Here is a 19,156-nt window from a genome sequence, read left to right on the forward strand (position 1 = left end):
GTCCGCTGTGCCGTGCGTGTGATCATTGCTTGTACAGCCCTCTCGCAGTGACCGGAGCAAGTATGGTGGGTCTGACACACCCGTGTCAATGTGTTCTTTTTTCCATTTCCAGGAGTGTAGTTGCGGTCGACAGGGCATTGGTTGCGTATTGCTTGAGTCTGTCTCTGGCCTCTCTCTTGATAGGTGCAGTTGATCGAGCGCCTGCTTTCCATCTTCTCGCTATGTCTATGCCGACCGGTGTGCTGGCGATAGCTTACGCTAGCTTATTCCTCCTGCCCCCCCCCCCCGTCCTCCTCCCCGGAAATGTCTCACCGTTGCCGTGTGGGGAAGGTGCGAACGACAACGGGAGGGGAGGCAGGACGCTGGACGTAGAGATGAACCAGAAACCGTGACTGGAGCTCCCGACCGTACCCCGCCATCTGGCTTGCGAGACAACGGGAACATCCTCCTGAAAACTGCTGCCAGGGCACACGTCCACATCTGAGAGCGTGTCCTGGGGCGATGACGGCGAGGGCGACAACGGATCCAAATCCATCGGGTCAGAGAGCGGGAACAGCGGGCGCGAGGGTGCATCGTTCATCCGCTCCTCCTGAGGTGCCCCGGTGGCCGTGAGGCCGTTTTTTTTTTTTATTTATCGTATGATGATACAGAGTTTGGATCAAATACATAATTTTAAGAGTATACAGTGTAAGAAATGAGAAGCAAAATACATGTACAGAATCAAATGTTCAAAGTATTATGTTAAATTATCTGCACATTACAGAAGTTCTTAGATTTCTAAGTCCAATCTGTTAATCCAGTTGAGCCCGTCAGGTGATGCATGGTGGATGCCATTTATTGATCCTCCAAAAGCTTGTTTCGGGCATTCACCAACAATATGATTGTTTGCAGGGTAGCTCCACAGTCACAATCTGGAGATGTTGCACAGTCCCAATTTTGCTTTAGATTTCCGCAGATCCCTTGTCCTGTTCGGACGCGGTTGATGGTTCTCCACTGGCGGAGTGTGAAACCTGGAACTCGCATGGAAGGCTTTTCAACCAGATGACCGTTGAACACTGACGATTCTTCCCATTGACTTCTCCATACTTCGTTGATGTTAAAGTCGGAGACTTCAAGATGTTGTGCAGTTCGCCAAGGTGGTTCTCTTGACTTCAGACGCTGATATTCTGCTATTAATATATTGCCTTGTACGGGTAGCTGGGGGTTCTTCTGAATGTTTCTCCAGGTCTTCAGGAGAGTATCCGACCTTCCTAGAGCTGGAGGTTGGATGTTACTTAAGACTGGTAGCCATGCAGTTTGAGTGCTACGTATGCAGCCTGTGAAGAGTCGCATTGTTTGGTTGAATTGCGCATCTATCTTGCTACAGTGAGCACTGTTCATCCAAGTTGGACAGCAGTATTCAGCGACAGAGTATGATAGAGCCAAAGTAGTTGATTTTAGGGTTTGAGTGCTGCAACCCCAGGAGATACCAGCAAGCTTCTGAATGATATTATTACGGGTCTTCACTTTTGCGGCCACGTTGGAAAGATGTTGTCGGAAAGTTAGGGACCTATCGAGTGTTATTCCGAGGTGCTTCGGTGTGCTGCAGTACTTCAAGGTTTGGCCTCGGAATTTAACTTCTGGTTTATAGTCAGAGTGTCTGTTCCGTAGGTGGAATACTGAAGTGATAGTTTTCTGAGGGTTTAGGCGGAGGCACTATTTCCTGAAGTATGTGTCCAGGATTTCCATGTCAGCAGTTAATGTACTTTCAGCTGCCCAGGTTGTCAGTCCCTGAGCTTACACACTACTTAACCTAAATTATCCTAAGGACAAACACACACACTCATGCCCGAGGCAGGACTCGAACCTCCGCCGGGATCAGCCCCACAGTCCATGACTGCAACGCCTTAGACGGCACCAGCTTCGCATCCTCCCAAGGGGATAACATATGCACCTTGTAACTGGCATTCTACGGATCGGAGCGTGGAATGTCAGATCCCTTAATCGGGCAGGTAGGTTAGAAAATTTAAAAAGGGAAATGGATAGGTTAAAGTTAGATATAGTGGGAATTAGTGAAGTTCGGTGGCAGGAGGAACAAGACTTTTGGTCAGGTGATAACAGGGTTATAAATACAAAATCAAATAGGGGTAATGCAGGAGTAGGTTTAATAATGAATAAAAAATAGGGGTGCGGGTTAGCTACTACAAACAGCATAGTGAACGCATTATTGTGGCCAAGATAGACACAAAGCCCATGCCTACTACAGTAGTACAAGTTAATATGCCAACTAGCTCTGCAGATGATGAAGAAATTGATGAAATGTATGACGAGATAAAAGAAATTATTCAGGTAGTGAAGGGAGACAGAAATTTAATAGTCATGGGTGACTGGAATTCGTCAGTAGGAAAAGGGAGAGGAGGAAACATAGTGGGTGAATATGGATTGGGGGGAAGAAATGAAAGAGGAAGCCGCCTTGTAGAATTTTGCACAGAGCATAACTTAATCATAGCTAACACTTGGTTCAAGAACCATGAAAGAAGGTTGTATACCTGGAAGAATCCTGGAGATACTAAAAGGTATCAGATAGATTACATAATGGTAAGACAGAGATTTAGGAACCAGGTTTTAAATTGTAAGACATTTCCAGGGGCAGATGTGGATTCTGACCACAATCTATTGGTTATGAGCTGCAGATTGAAACTGAAGAAACTGCAAAAAGGTGGGAATTTAAGGAGATGGGACCTGGATAAACTGAAAGAACCAGAAGTTGTACAGAGTTTCAGGGAGAGCATAAGGGAACAATTGACAGGAATGGGGGAAAGAAATACAGTAGAAGAAGAATGGGTAGCTCTGAGGGATGAAGTAGTGAAGGCAGCAGAGGATCAAGTAGGTAAAAAGACGAGGGCTAATAGAAATCCTTGGGTAACAGAAGAAATATTGAATTTAATTGATGAAAGGAGAAAATATAATAATGCAGTAAATGAAGCAGGCAAAAAGGAATACAAACGTCTCAAAAATGAGATCGACAGGAAGTGCAAAATGGCTAAGCAGGGATGGCTAGAGGACAAATGTAAGGATGTAGAGGCTTGTCTCACTAGGGGTAAGATAGATACTGCCTACAGGAAAATTAAAGAGACCTTTGGAGAGAAGAGAACCACTTTTATGAAAATCAAGAGCTCAGATGGCAACCCAGTTCTAAGCAAAGAAGGGAAGGCAGAAAGGTGGAAGGAGTATATAGAGGGTTTATACAAGGGCGATGTACTTGAGGACAATATTATGGAAATGGAAGAGGATGTAGATGAAGATGAAATGGGAGATAACATACTGCGTGAAGAGTTTGACAGAGCACTGAAAGACCTGAGTCGAAACAAGGCCCCGAGAGTAGACAACATTCCATTAGAACTACTGACAGCCTTGGGAGAGCCAGTCATAACAAAACTCTACCATCTGGTGAGCAAGATGTATGAGACAGGTGAAATACCCTCAGACTTCAAGAAGAATATAATAATTCCAATCCCAAAGAAAGCAGGTGTTCACAGATGTGAAAATTACCGAACTATCAGTTTAATAAGTCACAGCTGCAAAATACTAACGCGAATTCTTTACAGACGAATGGAAAAACTGGTAGAAGCGGACTTCGGGGAAGATCAGTTTCGATTCCGTAGAAATGTTGGAACACGTGAAGCAATACTAACCTTGCGACTTATCTTAGAAGAAAGATTAAGAAAAGGCAAACCTACGTTTCTAGCATTTGTAGACTTAGAGAAAGCTTTTGACAACTTTAACTGGAATACCCTCTTTCAAATTCTGAAGGTGGCAGGGGTAAAATACAGGGAGCGAAAGGCTATTTACAATTTGTACAGAAACCAGATGGCAGTTATAAGAGTCGAGGGGCATGAAAGAGAAGCAGTGGTTGGGAAAGGAGTAAGACAGGGTTGTAGCCTCTCCCCGATGTTATTCAATCTGTATACTGAGCAAGCAGTAAAGGAAACAATAGAAAAATTCGGAGTAGGTATTAAAATTCATGGAGAAGAAGTAAAAAGTTTGAGGTTCGCCGATGACATTGTAATTCTGTCAGAGACGGCAAAGGACTTGGAAGAGCAGTTGAACGGAATGGACAGTGTCTTGAAAGGAGGATATAAGATGAACATCAACAAAAGCAAAACGAGGATAATGGAATGTAGTCAAATTAAATCGGGTGATGCTGAGGGAATTAGATTAGGAAATGAGACACTTAAAGTAGTAAAGGAGTTTTGCTATTTAGGGAGTAAAATAACTGATGATGGTCGAAGTAGAGAGGATATAAAATGTAGACTGGCAATGGCAAGGAAATCGTTTCTGAAGAAGAGAAATTTGTTAACATCGAGTATAGATTTAAGTGTCAGGAAGTCGTTTCTGAAAGTATTTGTATGGAGTGTAGCCATGTATGCAAGTGAAACATGGACGATAACCAGTTTGGACAAGAAGAGAATAGAAGCTTTCGAAATGTGGTGCTACAGAAGAATGCTGAAGATAAGGTGGGTAGATCACGTAACTAATGAGGATGTATTGAATAGGATTCGGGAGAAGAGACGTTTGTGGCACAACTTGACTAGAAGAAGGGATCGGTTGGTAGGACATGTTTTGAGGCATCAAGGGATCACAAATTTAGCATTGGAGGGCAGCGTGGAGGGTAAAAATCATAGAGGGAGACCAAGAGATCAATTCACTAAGCAGATTCAGAAGGATGTAGGTTGCAGTAGGTACTGGGAGATGAAGAAGCTTGCACAGGATAGAGTAGCATGGAGAGCTGCATCAAACCAGTCTCAGGACTGAAGACCACAACAACAACAACAACAACAACAACAACCTAAGCCATTCCACCATGTGCACCCCCTCACAGACGAAAATGAGGGCACCACGATTTAGATAGACCCTCCTGAAGTTGGGTTTTGGACCAGCGTCTCCTCCCCCCTCCCCCCTCAAATGTTTCCAAGAGGGACATCTGTACAACTTCCTCCTGCTGCAAGGTGATGGCTGCCAGTGGATAGCCATCCTGGATAACTGTCATCTTAAAAACCGAGACTGCAGTACTGTAGGACTGTTTCCTTATTTTTTGCCTTGGCTTTTTCTTGGCTCTCTTATCCAAGGATGTCTTAGATTCCTCCTTATCCTCTTGCTGCCTGTCTTCGAAGAAGTGGGGATCTGCGTATCGCCTTCTACCTGAGACAATTTTTCTTGAGAATCTTATGCTCAAGTCCTTTTAATTCCCTCTACTTGTATTTAGGATTCCATTCTTTCCCTTCCTTTTGTCTCCGTTCCCTGAGCCCTGAGGAGTTTTCTCCTCTGGGCCCCAGACAAGGCTTTAATCTTGATCTGGTCCAACTTCTCGGTTACAGTTCCGGCTTCTGACTCAGGCCTAGACTCTGATTCAGTTGTGGGAATGCCTTCTATCGGACCTGACCCCCATGTTTGCCCTTCAGCTTGTTTTAATTTTTTGTCTTTAGTCATGTCCATCATAGTCCAATGAGATTTGGGGATCTAAACGGTTCATACCACGAATACCCCGCGCAGTGTGATGCTACTTCCTCATTAGCTCCATTAGCTACACACATATCCATCTGCTACGTACCCCTCGACATCACACCTTGCTCTGGAAAAGGGAATTGGGTAAGGTTGAGGAGTGGATAGCGTAGATGGGATCTTGTGGGACACACTTAGTCTGATCCGTCAGCTAAGGCCTTTCCGGCAGTAGCACCTCTACCTTCGGCATAGCCCTCAGCTTCATGCAGATAATCAACCCTTCCACCCACATGGACAGTGATTCGTCAAGGTGGTGTCCCCTGGAGATATAGATTTCAGTTAGATTACATCATGGTCAGACAGAGATTCAGAAATCAGACACTGGATCTTAAGGTGTACCCAGGAGCAGATATAGACTTAGATCACAATATAATAGTGATGAAGAGTCCGCTGAAGTTTAAGACATTAGTCACGAAGAATCAATATGCAAAGAAGTGGGATACAGAAGTACTAAGCAATGACAAGATACTCCTGAAGTTATCTAAGGGTCGACATACAGCAATAAGGAACAGCTCAGTAGGTAGTACAGTTGAAGAGGAATGGACATTTCTAAAAAGGGCCATCACAGAAGTTTCAAAGGAAAACATAGGTACAAAGAAGGTAACTGCGAAGAAACCATGGGTAACAGAAGAAATACTTCATTTGATCGATGAAAGGAGGCAATAAAGTAATGTTCCGGGAAGCTCAGGAATGCAGAAATACAAGTCGCTGAGGAATTAGATACATAGGAAGTGCAGGGAAGCTAAGACGAAATGTGAAGAAATCGATACAGAGATGATTGTGGAAGGACAGACTCGATACAGGAAAGACAAAATAACCTTCGGTGACATTAAAGGCAAGGGTGGTGACATTAAGAGTGCAGCGGGACTTCCGCTGTTAAATGCGGAGGAAAGAGCGGTCAGGTGGAAAGAATACATAGAAAACCTCTATAGGGGGGAATATTTGTATGATGTGATAGAAGCAAAAACAGGCGCTGATTTAGAATTGATAGGGGATGCAGTATTAGAATCAGAATTTTTTAAAAAAAACTTTGGAGGACTTAAAATAAAATAATGCAGAATGGATTGATAAAATTCCCCCAAAAAATGGTTCAAATGGCTCTAAGCTCTATGGGACGTAACATCTGAGGTCGTCAGTCACCTAGACTTATAACTTCTTAAACCTAACTAACTTAAGGACATCACACACATCCATGCCCCAGTTAGGATTCGAACTTGCGACCGTAGCAGCAGCACGGTTCCGGACTGAAGCGCCTAGAACCGCTCGGCCACAGCAGACGGCTAACATTCCCTCAGAATATCTAAAATCATGGGGGAAAGTGGCAACAAAACGAGTATTAACGTTGGTGTGTAGAATGTATTAGTCTGGCGACATATCGCCTGACTTTGGGAAAAATATCACCCACACAATTTCGAAGACTGCAAGAGCTTACAAGTGGGAGAACTATCGCACAATCAGCTTAACAGCTCATGCATCCAAGTTGCTGACAAGTATAATATACTGAAGAATGTAAAAGAAAATTGAGAAGGTGCTATATGACGGTAAGTTTGACTTTAGAAAAGGTACAGGCGCGAGGGAGGTAATTCTGACGTTGCGGTTGGTAAAGGAAGCAAGACTAAAGGAAAATCAAGACACGTTCATAGGATTTGTTGATATAGAAAAAGCCATCGACAATGTAAAATGGTGCAAGATGTTCGAAGTTCTGAGAAAAATAAGGGTAAGATATAGGTAGAGACGGGTAATATACAATATGTACAAGAGCCAAGAGGGAAAAATAAGAGTCGACGACCAGGAACGAAATTCTCAGATTGAGAAAGTTGTAAAACAAGGTTGTAGTCTTTCCCCCTTATTGTTCAGTCTGTACATCGAAGAAGCAATGATGGATATAAAAGGAAGACTTGGGAGTGGAATAAGAAATTCAAGGTGAAACGGTATCAGTGGTACGATTCGCAGATCACATTGCTGTCCTGAGTGAAAATGAAGAAGAATTACGTGATCTGCTGAACGGAACGAACAATCTAATGAGTACAAAATATGGATTGAGGGTAAATCGAAGAAAGACGAAAGTAATGAGAAGTATCAGAAACGAGAACAGCGAGGAACTTAACATCAGGGTTGATAGTCACGAGGTAGATGAAGTTAAGGAATTCAGCTACCTAGGCACTAAAATAACCAATGACGGACAGAGTATGGAGGGCATCAAAAGTAGACTCGCAATGGCGAAACAGGCATTCCTGGACGAGAGATGCCTACTAGTATCAAACATAGGCCTTAAGTTGATGAAGAAATTTCTGATAACGTACGTCTGGAGTAAGGAATTGTATGGTAGTGGAACATGGACTGTGAGAAAACCAGAATGGAAGAGAATCGAAGCATTTGAGATGTGGTGCTACAGAGTTGTTGAAAATTAGGTGGACTGATAAGGTAAGGAATAAGGAGGTTCTGTGCAGAATCGGAGAGGAAAGTAATATATGGAAACACTGATAAGGAGAAGGGACAAGATGATAAGACATCTGTTAATACATGAAGGAATGATTTCCATGTTACTAGAGGTAACTGCAGAGGGCAAAAACTATAGAGGTAGACAGAGATTGGAATACATCCAGCAAATAATTGAGGACGTAGGTTGCAAGTGCTACTCTGAGATGAAGATGAATTCGTGGCGGGCCGCATGATAAAAAAAAAACTCTACCCATTTAAGTGGGCTTTCTGTATAAATTACGCCCTAAAATTCCATCAGGTGTTCTGAGAACCTGTACATCCAAAACTGCAAGTTGAAGTTCTTTCTCTTTTCCATTGTGAACCTTATATTAGAATTATGAGAAAAAAATTAGAAATTCAGTGCGATCTTTCTCTCCATGAGCCCATAAACGAAAAGATCAGCCACATACTGAAGCCAACATGAGGGTTTCTTTTTCGGCGTCTGAAGGACTGTACTTGGAGGATGAGCTCGATTATTTAACAACGGACGTCAGAAGAAAAGTCAACTCTTACGAGATAAATACGGCACAACATCGTTACAGGTATAGAACTTCTGATGAAAAATGACCAACAAAAGGAAACGTTTTCCTTCCACTTGTAAAAACTGCCACAGACCTCATTAGCAAAATAATGAGAAAGCACTGCATTAAGACAGAGTTTAAACCATCTAGAAAGTTGTGTGAGTGTCTGAACACTGCAGAGGAACTGCGTCCGTCGCTTGCCACAACGAAGCATTGATATCAGACAAGTTGTGAACCTTAGTGCCAAATGAAATAAAAAATGCCAACTCTTCCTCACTACTAACTCCACAGCATGTAAGTTGGAGTGACTCCGCGATCTTAGGCAGCGATCTGATGACGTCACGATCCTATCGTTGAGGTGATACATATAAAAAGTTTTACTTATTCGGCTTTTTCGAGTCTGTGACTGCTTTTTAAGTTCTTTCAAGCCTCTGATGATGTCTTCAACACTGGAAATTAGAAGACGAAAGGATAGACAGAGAATTATGCCTTTGACCAGGCCTTTTGTCGCCGGCCGCAGTGGCCGAGCGGTTGTAGGCGCTACAGTCTGGAACCGCGCGACCGCTACGGTCGCAGGTTCGAATCCTGCCTCGGGCATGGATGTGTGTGATGTTCTTAGGTTAGTTAGGTTTAAGTAGTTCTAAGTTCTAGGGGACTGACGACCTCAGAAGTTAAGTCCCATAGTGCTCAGAGCCATTTAGGCCTTTTGTCCGTAAGTAAAGATCGGGGGCAGAGGTTTGTTTGACAGCTGGAGAGTGTCACAGAGCCACTGAAGAAACTGTACTGACTGATACATGAAGAGTGACCCAAATTGTCCCGAGAGGAGAAACTGTTTCAAATGACGACTGTAGAAAAATGTTCCAGCTTCAGACGTATCTCTTCTGTATAGATGCTGAGGACAAGGATTAATTACAGAGCACACAGATTCATATCCACATTATTCGCGTGCTCCAAACGTGAAAAGCCGGCCCCTGTGGTCGTGCGGTTCTAGGCGCTCCAGTCCGGAGCCGCGCTGCTGCTACGGTCGCAGGTTCGAATCCTGCCTCGGGCATGGGTGTGTGTGATGTCCTTAGGTTAGTTAGGTTTAAGTAGTTCTAAGTTCTAGGGGACTAATGACCACAGCAGTTGAGTCCCATAGTGCTCAGAGCCAAACGTGAAAAGAAATAGAAAAAGCGATAATAACTGGCAAAATAGGAAGTACCGACTGCCAAGCACTTCACAGTGGGTTGCTGAGTATGGATTTGGACCTACTACTGTTATTACTACTGCTTACACCAAGGTGACAGATGTAATAAGATCTAGCCTTGACATGAACTCATCATGTCGTTCGAAGTCCCTTGGACAAATAACGAGTTCAAATGGTTCAAATGGCTCTGAGCACTATGGGACTTAACTTATAAGGTCATCAGTCCCCTAGAACTTAGAACTTCTTAAACCTAACTAACCTAAGGACATCACACACATCCATGCCCGAGGCAAGATTCGAACCTGCGACCGTAGCGGTCGCGCGGCTCCAGACTGTAGCGCCTACAACCGCTCGCCCACCCAGGCCGGCAAATAACGAGTCATTTTGCCTCTAAAGCCGTCCATAAGTGCAAAAAAATTTACCACTGCAGGATTTTGTGCACGAAATGACCACTCGATTATGTCTCATAAACGTTCGATGGGCAGCCAAAGCATTCGCTCGAATTGTCCACAATGTTCTTCAAGCCCATCGCGAAGAGTGTTGGCCTGGTGACATGGCGCATTGTCATTCATAAAAATTCCATCATTTCTTGGGAACATGGAGTCCACGAATATCACTAAAGGGTTTCCAAGTTTACGAAAATAGCCATTTCCAGTCATTGATCTGTTCAGTTGGACCAGAGAACTCAGTTCATTCAACGTGAACATAGCCAACACCATTGTGGAGCCACCATCAGCTTGCACAGTGCCGTGTCAACGTAGTTTTTTTTTTTGGTCATCAGTCTACTGATTGGTTTGATGCGGCCCGCCACGAATTCCTTTCCTGTGCTAACCTCTTCATCTCAGAGTAGCACTTGCAACCTATGTCGTCAATTATTTGCTTGATGTATTCCAGTCTCTGTCTTCCTCTACAGTTTTTGCCCTCTACAGCTCCCTCTAGTACCATGGAAGTCAATCCCTCATGTCTTGGCAGATGTCCTATCATCCTGTCCCTTCTCCTTATCAGTGTTTTCCACATATTCCTTTCCTCTCCGATTCTGCGTAGAACCTCCTCATTCCCTACCTTATCAGTCCACCTAATTTTCAACATTAATCTATAGCACCACATCTCAAATGCTTCGATTCTCTTCTGTTCCGGTTTTCCCACAGTCCATGTTTCACTACCTTACAATGCTGTACTCCAGACGTACATCCTCAGAAATTTCTTCCTCAAATTAAGGCCGGTATTTGATATTAGTAGACTTCTCTTGGCCAGAAATGCCTTTTTTGCCATAGCGAGTCTGCTTTTGATGTCCTCCTTGCTCCGTCCGTCATTGGTTATTTTACTGCATAGGTAGCAGAATTCCTTAACTTCATTGACATCGTGACCATCAATCCTGATGTTAAGTTTCTCGCTGTTCTCATTTCTACTACTTCTCATTACCTTCGTCTTTCTCCGATTTACTCTCAAACCATACTGTGTACTCATTAGACTGTTCATTCCGTTCAGCAGATCATTTAATTCTTCTTCACTTTCACTCAGGATAGCAATGTCATCAGCGAATCGTATCATTCATATCCTTTCACCTTGTATTTTAATTCCACTCCTGAACCTTTCTCTTATTTCCATCATTGCTTCCTCGATGTACAGATTGAAGAGTAGGGGCGAAAGGCTACAGCCTTGTCTTACACCCTTCATAATACGAGCACTTCGTTCTTGATCGTCCACTCTTATTATTCCCTCTTGGTTGTTGTACATATTTTATATGACCCGTCTCTCCCTATAGCTTAGCCCTACTTTTTTTCAGAATATCGAACAGCTTGCACCATTTTATATTGTCGAACGCTTTTTCCAGGTCGACAAATCCTATGAAAGTATCTTGATTTTTCTTTAGCCTTGCTTCCATTATTAGCCGTAACGTCAGAATTGCCTCTCTCGTCCGTCAACGTAGTTACCTCATTGTTTTGTGGGGTCTGCACAGCACTCTCAGCCTACCATCAGTCCTCACTAACGTCAATCGGGACTCATTTGCCCAGGCCACGGTTTTCCACTCGTCTACGGTCCAACCGATATGGTCGCGAGCCCAGCAGAGGTGCTGCAGCCGATGCGCAGTTAGCAATGTCACTCGCTCCGGTCGTCTGCTGCCATAGCCCATTAACGGCATATTTCGCAGCACTGTTCTAACGGATACGTCTATCGTACGGCCCACATTGATTTCTGCTGTTATTTCACGTAGAGCTACCTATCTGTTATCACTGACAACTCTACGCAAGCGCCGTTGCTCTCGGATGTTAAGTGAAAGCCGTGGCGTGGACCACTGTGTTGTCAGTGGTGAGAGGTAAGGCCTGAAATCTGATAGTCCCGGCACACTCACAACACTGTCGATCTCGGAATACTGAATTTCCCAACGATTTCCGGAAGTGAATATCTCATACATCTGGCTCCAACTACCATTCCGCTTTCGAAGCCTGTTAATTCCCGCCGCGCGGTCACAATCAAATCAGAAACATACATGGAATACATTTCACATAAATTTTCTCAGCATGTTACAGTCTTAGGTGGAGATTTCGATTTACCAGATATAGACTGGGACACTCAGATGTTTAGGACGGGTGGTAGGGGCAGAGCATCGAGTGACATTATACTGAGTGCACTATCCGAAAATTACCTCGAGCAATTAAACAGAGAACCGACTCGTGGAGATAACATCTTGGACCTACTGATAACAAACAGACGCGAACTTTTCGACTTTGTATGTGCAGAACAGGGAATCAGTGATCATAAGGCCGTTGCAGCATCCCTGAATATGGAAGTTAATAGGAATATAAAAAAAGGGAGGAAGGTTTATCTGTTTAGCAAGAGTAATAGAAGGCAGATTTCAGACTACCTAACAGATCAAAACGAAAATTTCTGTTCCGACACTGACAATGTTGAGTGTTTATGGAAAAAGTTCAAGGCAATCGTAAAATGCGTTTTGGACAGGTACGTGCCGAGTAAAACTGTGAGGGACGGGAAAAACCCACCGAGGTACAACAACAAAGTTAGGAAACTACTGCGAAAGCAAAGAGAGCTTCACTCCAAGTTTAAACGCAGCCAAAACCTCTCAGACAAACAGAAGCTAAACGATGTCAAAGTTAGCGTAAAGAGGGCTATGCGTGAAGCGTTCAGTGAATTCGAAAGTAAAATTCTATGTACCGACTTGACTGAAAATCCTCGGAAGTTCTGGTCTTACGTTAAATCAGTAAGTGGCTCGAAACAGCATATCCAGACACTCCGGGATGATGATGGCATTGAAACAGAGGATGACACGCGTAGAGCTGAAATACTAAACACCTTTTTCCAAAGCTGTTTCACAGAGGAAGACCGCACTGCAGTCCCTTCTCTAAATCCTCGCACAAACGAAAAAATTGCTGACATCGAAATAAGTGTCCAAGGAATAGAAAAGCAACTGGAATCACTCAACAGAGGAAAGTCCGCTGGACCTGACGGGATACCAATTCGATTCTACACAGAGTACGCGAACGAACTTGCCCTCCTTCTAACAGCCGTGTACCGCAAGTCTCTAGAGGAACGGAAGTTTCCAAATGATTGGAAAAGTGCACAGGTAGTCCCAGTCTTCAAGAAGGGTCGTCGAGCAGATGCGCAAAACTATAGACCTATATCTCTGACGTCGATCTGTTGTAGAATTTTAGAACATGTTTTTTGCTCGAGTATCATGTCGTTTTTGGAAACCCAGAATCTACTATGTAGGAATCAACATGGATTCCGGAAACAGCGATCGTGTGAGACCCAACTCGCTTTATTTGTTCATGAGACCCAGAAAATATTTGATACAGGCTCCCAGGTAGATGCTATTTTTCTTGACTTCCCGAAGGCGTTCGATACAGTTCCGCACTGTCGCCTGATAAACGAAGTAAGCGCCTACGGAATATCAGACCAGCTGTGTGGCTGGATTGAAGAGTTTTTAGCGAACAGAACACAGCATGTTGTTATCAATGGAGAGACGTCTACAGACGTTAAACTAACCTCTGGCGTGCCACAGGGGAGTGTTATGGGACCATTGCTTTTCACAATATATATAAATGACCTAGTAGATAGTGTCGGAAGTTCCATGCGACTATTCGCGGATGATGCTGTAGTATACAGAGAAGTTGCAGCATTAGAAAATTGCAGCAAAATGCACGAAGATCTGCAGCGGATAGGCGCTTGGTTCAAGGATTGGCAACTGATCCATAACATAGACAAATGTATTGCGAATATATAGAAAGAACAATCCTTTATTGTGTGATTATATTATAGCAGAACAAACACTGGTAGCAGTTACTTCTGTAAAATATCTGGGAGTATGCATACGGAACGATTTGAACTGGAATGATCATATAAAATTAATTGTTGGTAAGGCGGGTGCCAGGTTGAGATTCATTGGGAGAGTCCTTAGAAAATGTAGTACATCAACAAAGGAGGTGGCTTACAAAACACTCGTTCGACCTATACTTGAGTATTGCTTATCAGTGTGGGATCCGTACCAGGTCGGGTTGACAGAGGAGATAGAGAAGATCCACAGACGAGCGGCGCGTTTCGTCACAGGGTTATTTGGTAAGCTTGATAGCGTTACAGAGATGTTTAGGAAACCTCCTGAGGAGATCACGAATGTAAAATTAGAGAGATTTGAGCGTGCACGGAGGCTTTCCGGCAGTCGTTCTTCCCGCGAACCATACGCGGCTGGAACAGAAAAGTGAGGTAATGACAGTGGCACGTAAAGTGCCGTCCGCCACACGCTGTTGGGTGGCTTGCGGAGTATAAATGTAGATGTAGATGTAGATGAACCGCACAGTAACCCTGGGTTCGATGTGGGGCGGCGGTGGGGTGAGAGGACTGCTGTAGCCTGTTGTGGGGTTGTGTACCACTGAGGGCTACGGCGGGGACGAAGCCTCTCCGTCATTTCTAGATCCTCAGTTCCATACAATACAACACAAACGTGTTTATAAATTATTATTTATGGGATATCCGGAACTGTTCTGCGACATTTTCATGACAAACAAATGCGCCACAGTTGTAAAATGCTTTTATTGACCGAAGTCTTACACGCTCGCTTTTACTGATCGAAGTCTTATTGTGTAACAGTCATATATATACTTGAGTATTGCTCATCAGTGTGGGATCCGTACCAGATCGGGTTGACGGAGGAGATAGAGAAGATCCAAAGAAAAGCGGCGCGTTTCGTCACAGGGTTATTTGGTAACCGTGATAGCGTTACGGAGATGTTTAACAAACTCAAGTGGCAGACTCTGCAAGAGAGGCGCTCTGCATCGCGGTGTAGCTTGCTCGCCAGGTTTCGAGAGGGTGCGTTTCTGGATGAGGTATCGAATATATTGCTTCCCCGTACTTATACCTCCCGAGGAGATCACGAATGTAAAATTAGAGAGATTAGAGCGCGCACGGAAGCTTTCAGACAGTCGTCCTTCCGGCGAACCATACGCGACTGGAACAGGAAAGGGAGGTAATGACAGTGGCACGTAAAGTGCCCTCCGCCACACACCGTTGGGTGGCTTGCGGAGTATAAATGTAGACGTAGATGTAGAAACCTTTTTACGTGGATCACCAGAGTAGAAATGACAACTCCACCGACGCACTGCCATCACAGCGTACTTCTACCGCTTGCCTACAGCTTTCTCAGTGACGTTACACTATTGAGGTACTTTCCCTACCTAGCTTTAAGTCCTACATCCTATATCTGACTAACAAATTTAATGTATTAGTGCACTGGAATGAGATTTTCACTCTGCAGCGGAGTGTGCGCTGATATGAAACTTCCTGGCAGATTAAAACTGTGTGCCCGACCGAGACTCGAACTCGGGACCTTTGCCTTTCGCGGGCAAGTGCTCTACCAACTGAGCTACCGAAGCACGACTCACGCCCGGTACTCACAGCTTTACTTCTGCCAGTACCTCGTCTCCTACCTTCCAAACTTTACAGAAGCTCTCCTGCGAACCTTGCAGAACCAGCACTCCTGAAAGAAAGGTAGTTCTTGGAATACTTAACTTTAATCCACAATGGGAGAACATCGCTCTTGTTTAGATATTATGACAATCTGAATATAAACTGGTAATGGCGCCTTGCTAGGTCGTAGCAAATGACGTAGCTGAAGGCTAAGCTAACTATCGTCTCGGCAAATGAGAGCGTATGTGTCAGTGTAGCATCGCTAGCAAAGTCTGCTGTACAACTGGGGCGAGTGCTCGGAAGTCTCTCTAGACCTGCCGTGTGGCGGCGCTCGGTCTGCGATCAGTGACAGTGGCGACACGCGGGTCCGACGTATACTACCGGACCGCGGCCGAATTAAAGGCTACCACCTAGCAAGTGTGGTGTCTGGCGGTGACACCACAAAGTCTATGCGCCTCTGTTGGCTACCTGCTCCGAACAGCTGATCGGTGGTGAAGGTCACCGACGGGCGTTCGCTCAAACGTCAGGCCGCCTGCAGCAGCTTCCCTCTCTACCGTCCGCCATCAGCCACTGGGTAAAGTCTCTGTCGCCGCCAGTTGCCTGCTTTGTTCTGTGCAACCCTGCCTCAGCCTCAGCTTCAATCGAATGGTCGCACGCGTCCCTTGTTCTCTCCAAACGCGAAAAGAAACATACCGCACCCTCTGTCAGTCCCGCTCACCATGTTCAATACGGATGGTAACATGTTATAAGCTACAAAAGAACATATCGCTAACGCTGCGCTGATACGTCGCAACGTAAAGCTCACTGCATTCTGACTAGACAGTTACTGTCAACTGCTTCTTTTAAAAATACCTCTATGAACCATAAGCATTTTTAACATCAACGTATAAATGTATCACACTTCTAAGACGTTATTCATCCATGGCAGTCAAATGTGTTTTAATCTTTTAGAGTGGCTGGCTCACCCTGTTAGTTCAGCTGTCAACCACCCGTCTGAATATCATCCACTCACTGTTTTACCTATACCAGATATACTGGAGATTGTGAGTGCAAGTTTTTATTACAGTGGCTCTAGTTTTACGGCCTTTGCTTTTCGTTTTCACTGGAGTAAATGCTCATACGCCCGTATCATGATCTTGCTGATGCTGTTTAACACCCAACAGCTATCAATCCACCCAGCTACATAGATAAACATACACATTACGCTATTTATTTCTATCCTAAGAACACTTATTCATTATTGTCAAAACTTTTGCAGCATTTCATCTGCCTTTTCTGGATAGTGTCTTTCTGGATCAAAATTTTTATTGTCTTTGCTAGAAATTAAAACTTTCCTCCCTGTTTCCCAATTTTTCCCAAGTACGAGTAACTGACATTTATACTGTCTATGTGCTCTTTCGATAATTCCAGTACGTGTTGTAGCTGTTTTGTGATATAGGATAAGGGGTTATAAAATACATATATTTTATTGTTTATGGCACACCTTTTCGGACTGCGGCGTGGCTGGGCTTTTGAGTAGTATTGCCGTATGCAGGCTACAAATTAGAATTCACCTACCTCAAAAAGGCGACTGCTCGATGACCCTCCACTCGTAGATACTTACAATACGATGTAAAAGCAGTGTTGATAAAAAACACCATTTGATACCCACAATTACTGAGACCACGCAATTCTACTATTGAAATAAATTCCTGTAGAAAAACTGCCATTAAAATATTTATCGGGCGGTAAGAAAATGGATCGGCCTGTGGAAAATAATGTCCGAAATTTCCACACAAACAGGTTTCTTTTGTCCATCTATCCAAAGAAACGGTACTATTCAGTCCACATTTAAACTATTGGCTATTTTCTTCACACTCAAAATTCGTACACTCATTTCACACGCATAGCAGCCAGAAATCTGTACAAATCCGACCCAAATTAAACAACGTTCTCACAGTCATTAATTTCACTACTAACATGAGTTATTATTACATTCGGTCCTTCCCGTCGATTTCTCAAAAAAGAAACTGTTCGCCAAAAAATGCTCTGTGGTTGAATACTGCAACATTTCCACGGATACTATGAAGGCCAAATTTCACACGCGAAAATCTGTCAAACTAAACAGTTCTAGACCTTACAAACTTCCCAGAACTGTCCGTAACTACATCAGTGTTAGTCACGTTACGTATCAAACTCGAGGAACTCAATATTCCTTCATTTTACACATTATGAAAGAAGGGCAGTAGTAATATGACCGTCCGCTTTCAATGTTAGCGAGTGACTCCTTTCTTGCGGCCTCACTCGCAATATAACTATCAGCTAACAAGTGGGAACCGTCTCAGTTCTGATTGGCTGACCAAACTCGCTGACAATCAGAATACTCGCTCATGATCATACTCGCGCCAAAACTGGCCTGCACCAATCCTTACACACCGACGCATTTACGTCAATTTGACATGCAAATATTAAACGAAAACGAAAAGGCAATAATTCTGAATATATTCTTTAGATACAGATTTCACTCCAGCTGACTTTCTGGCTGCTGCGTTACAATAGCAATCACACCTAGACATACGTCATCAGCAAAGTGAGTAAATTCGCTAGGAACACTTTCCCACGACAGTCTTGCACAACTCTTGCAGGATACTTAAGATGGTATATAATGCAACATTAAAATTTGACAAATGTCCCACGTACACACTCTCATTCACTCACATATACTCACACAACAGTATTAGACACCAATAATAATTTTGTCTGATTTTTATATTGTTGTTCTTGTTGTCTTCAGTCCTCAGACTGGTTTGATGCAGCTCTCCATGCTACTCTATCCTGTGCAAGCTTCTTCATCTCCCAGTACCTACTGCAACTTACATCCTTCTGAATCTGCTTAGTGTATTCATCTCTTGGTCTCCCTCTACGATTTTTCGCTCCACGCTGCCCTCCAATGCTAAATTTGTGATCCCTTGATGCCTGAGAACATGTCCTACCAACCGGTCCCTTCTTCTTGTCAAGTTGTGCCACAAACTCCTCTTCTCCCCAATTGTGTTCAATACCTCCTCATTAGTTATATGATCTACCCATCTTATCTTCAGCATTCTTCTGTAGCACCACATTTCGAAAGCTTCTATTCTCTTCTTGTCCAAACTATTTGTCGTCCATGTTTCACTTCCGTAGATGGCTGCACTCCATACAAATACTTTCAGAAACGACTCCTGACACTTATATCTATACTCGATGTTAACAAATTTCTCTTCTTCAGAAACGCTTTCGTTGCCATTGCCATTTTTTTTTATATTACGCAAACGAAAAATAATTAAAGTTTTAATATAAAATCTCAATTAAATAATTCTGCACACTGAGAGTTCTGTTTATGTTTTTAGAACTACCAGAAGGTAACCTGTTATACTTCCTAACTGAATTTTGTCCCCTAAAATCTCAATTAATTAATTCTGCACACTGAGAATTCTGTTTATGTTTTTAGAACTATCAGAAGGTAAACTATTATATTTCCTAACTGAATTTT

The sequence above is a fragment of the Schistocerca serialis genome, chromosome 8, assembly GCF_023864345.2.
Source record: "Schistocerca serialis cubense isolate TAMUIC-IGC-003099 chromosome 8, iqSchSeri2.2, whole genome shotgun sequence".
Taxonomy (NCBI): domain Eukaryota; kingdom Metazoa; phylum Arthropoda; class Insecta; order Orthoptera; family Acrididae; genus Schistocerca; species Schistocerca serialis.